The 3,572-nt window shown below is 46.9% G+C and overlaps 1 pseudogene; it reads right to left on the minus strand.

Moving 5' to 3' along the window:
* Positions 1–1,444: 1,444 nt before the first annotated feature.
* On the minus strand, positions 1,445–2,802 carry LOC108535430 (coiled-coil domain-containing protein 86 pseudogene; annotated as a pseudogene).
* Positions 2,803–3,572: the final 770 nt, after the last annotated feature.

The following is a 3,572-nucleotide window of genomic DNA, read 5'->3' on the forward strand; positions in this document are numbered from 1 at the left end:
ACATACAACCACAGTTAACATTTTGGTGGAGGCTTTCCATGATTTTTCTGTGTGTGCATGCAGGTGCATGTGTGCTTGGGTATGAGTGCATGTATCATGAGTGGTACTCTTTTAGTAGTCCTTGGGTCATTAACACAGAGATGCAGTATACATCCTGATTTATAAAAGCCTGATGTTATTTTGTACTTCTACCCTCTTCTGATAATGCCTTAAAATACTAATTTATTAATTTACCCTTTCCATCCCACTCTGACCTTACATATTATTGTTGCCATGCATTTTAATTCCATAGATATTATAAATTCCATGAAGCATTGATAATCAATATTTATTTATATTTCTTACATACACTTTCCATTGTTCTTCATTCCTTTCTACACCTCCAATTTCTGTCTTTAATCATTTTCCTTCTGTGTGAAGAATAACCGTTTACTATTCCTTTAGTATAGGTCTTGTGCTGACAGATTTATCCATTTTGGTTGAAAATGTTTTATTTCATCTTCATTCTTGAAGGATATTTTTACTGAGTGTAGGATCCTCAGTTGGTTGATTTTCTGTCAAGTCTTTGAAGATGTTTTGAACAGTTTTGCTGTGATGTGCCTAGGTCTGCTTTTGCATTTATTTGTCCTGCTAGGAGTTGGTAGTACTTCCTGAACCTGTGGCTCAATGTCTTTCATCATTTTTCGAAAATTCTCAGCTACTGTCTCTTCAAATATTGCATCCACCCAATCTCTCTGCTCTACTTTTGGGACGCCAATTACACATTATGTTAGATTCTTCACAGTATTTCCATGTCTCTTATTCTTCCTCTGTCATCATTCATCATTCCAAATATTTTTTCATAGCCTATCCTGCAGATCATTAATTTTCTATTCAGCTGCATCTATTCTTCTATTAAATGCACTCAATTAGTTTCAGTTACTGAATTTTTCAGTTCTACAGATTCCATTTGATTTTTCTCTGTGAAAATCACAATGTTATTTACTTATTTTGCATTTTGCTTGTTTATTATGTTTTCTCTCCATCAGAATGAAAGCTCCTCGAGGGCAGGGACTTTGGTCTGCTGTCCATATTGGCTGGTGCCTAGGGTTGTGCCTGTATGCAACAGGCACACAGTGAATATAGTAAATATTTTTGCTGTACACTGGACGGACGTGAGTGATTCTCTGGGGCTTCTGCAGAGTCTGGTTTGGGAAAGGGCGTGCTAGGGAAAAACCCTGCTCCCTGCAGCCTCCCGTTTTAATCTTTCAGTGTTGAAAAGTGGGGAGGGGCCAGATTCAGTTTGCTGGGGAGAGAGCCAGTGGGGCGCCAAGGTGCCCAGAGCAGCCTTTGGGAAGGTGTGGGGGAGGCTGGATTCCCAACTGCCAGCCTCCAGGCCTTGGATGGACCTAGGACGCTGAGACAGAACATACAACACTAGGTGAGTCACCCGCCAGTCACCAGCTTACTGAGGAACCAGAATAATGTACTGTTCTTGGTTTGAAGGCACTTGGAGAAGGAGAGGAAGGAGAGATGGGGGGCTGAATCTCTTCCCACCCCATCTCTGCCAGGTCCCAGCCGCCTCTCTGGGCCTCTGTCCCACAGATACCTGCCTGCAAGCCTTCAAAGGCCTAGGAACCCCAGTCGGGGCTCCCTGTTCTGAAGCCATGGGGTTGGAGTGCCAGCTCCAGCAGAGTTGTCTGAGCCGCGGCCTGAGGTGCTGGGTCTGACATGATTGTTGGCCATGGAAGGCCTCGGGCCATCCTGAGCTCACATCTTGGCTGCCGGCCGGCTGCTTCTGCAGCAGGGCCAGGGTGTCCCGCTTCTTAATGCAGCGCAGCTGCTCCTGCTTTGCCCGCTTGAGCTTGGTGGGGTTTCAGATCACTTGGACGATTTCCACCTTTGGCTCATTCCAGGCATTTTAGGTTCTCGGCCCGGTGCTGTTTCTTCTCCTGGCGGCGCCTCTCCTACTCCTCCTCCAGGTGAGGGGCAAAGTCCTTGGCCAGCTTCCTCTCCTGTGTCATCTTCCGCTGCCACGATGGGCACAGGGGCTTGTCCTGAAGCATCACAGAGAATCTTTTCTTGGAGTGGTTCTTCCACATTCAACCCGGTTTGGGCCTCCCCTTCGGGATTACAGGAAGCTGCTCTTCCTTCAGCTTCTTGGACGCTGGGGCCTGGGGTGAAGAACCCTTTCGCTTCTTTGCCGCGAAGCCGTCTGTCACCATCTCCCCAGCTGGAGGTGGTTTGCTCTGCTCCTGCTGACCCTGACCCCGGGGGAAGCCAGGTGCCTCGAGTGTCGGCTCCGGACCCGGAGCTTGCTGAATGGGGTTAAGGCTCTGGTGATCCTGGGCCTGGCAGCAGCTGATGCTAGGGGGCCCCTGGGGTCAGCTCCTCCTTACTTTGGGCCAACACCGAGGCCAGTACTCCCTGGCCCTGAGAACACTTGGGTGCCTCCTCACTTGGCTTCGGCTGACATCGTGGGGATTCAGGACTGACTCCAGCTGTCTTTGAGGCGACTCCAGGTGTAGGTCTTGCTGACGCTGTGGGGACCCTGGGCCTGATTCTGGCCGCCCTTGGGGGGCACTCCAAGCCTGCACCCTGCTGCAAAGACTGGGTGATCCTGGGTTGTCTCCAGCGACCTTTTGGTGGGGGACCCCAGGCCAGCTTGTTGCACACTCGGAGCAGACCTGGGCTCCCTCGTTTCTTCTGGGTTTGACTCGAACTCCACAAGGACCCGTCTTGCCCGCAAAACTGAGATGAGGTTCTCGGGGGATTCAGGCCTAGGCCTTCCAGCCCTTGGCTGTGCCTTAGCGGTGTATCCATGGTTCAGCCGGTAAGTTTCCAAACCCCTACACACATCCACAATGTTATCTTTAATCATCAGGCATGGTTATTTTAAAGTCTATGTTAATACTTTCCTTGTCTGGATCCCCCGTGGGTCTGTTCTTTCTCTCGATTTTCATCTGTACTTTTCTTATATGCCTGGTTATTTTTGCATAAATGTCTGAAATTGGTTATGAAAAAATAGTAGAAAAAGTTAAAAGTTAGAAGAATGGTACCATGTCTTCAGAAAGGATTTATCTGTGCATCTGGATGATAGCTGGGGCATTAGCAACCTAGGATCCCATTAATCCAAATTCAGGAATGAGAGGATTTGAAGCTGGGTTTCAGTCCCTTTGAAAGTTAGTTTACTTCTGGTTCATCTTTTCTTCCAGAGTATACATAATTATGAGTATTACCTCAAATTATAGAATTCAATTTCTGTTCCCCTGCATTCTGCAAAGCAATCAAAGCCCTGTTTATGTTTGTAACCTCTCAACCATAAATCTCTTCTGAGACTGGCAGAGATAGTCCTTAATGCCACTGGGTTTCCATTGCTCTGTGTTTCTGCCTTTCCCCAAATCTTAACCTGGTAACTCTTTTCTGCCTTGTTTGTTCTCTAATGCCTTCAAGCAGATTTTTACTACTTTGTTCAGCTTTTCTAATGGTCTTCCACTGATAGGTAGGTTGGTCCAAATATCCTATTCTGCCACTGCTGAAAGCAGAAATCTGATATCTATTATGAAATTCATTTTAAAGGGCTTCTATAACTA

This window comes from Rhinopithecus bieti, unplaced genomic scaffold (genome assembly GCF_001698545.2).
Source record: "Rhinopithecus bieti isolate Rb0 unplaced genomic scaffold, ASM169854v2 scaffold_13014, whole genome shotgun sequence".
In the NCBI taxonomy this organism is placed as follows: domain Eukaryota; kingdom Metazoa; phylum Chordata; class Mammalia; order Primates; family Cercopithecidae; genus Rhinopithecus; species Rhinopithecus bieti.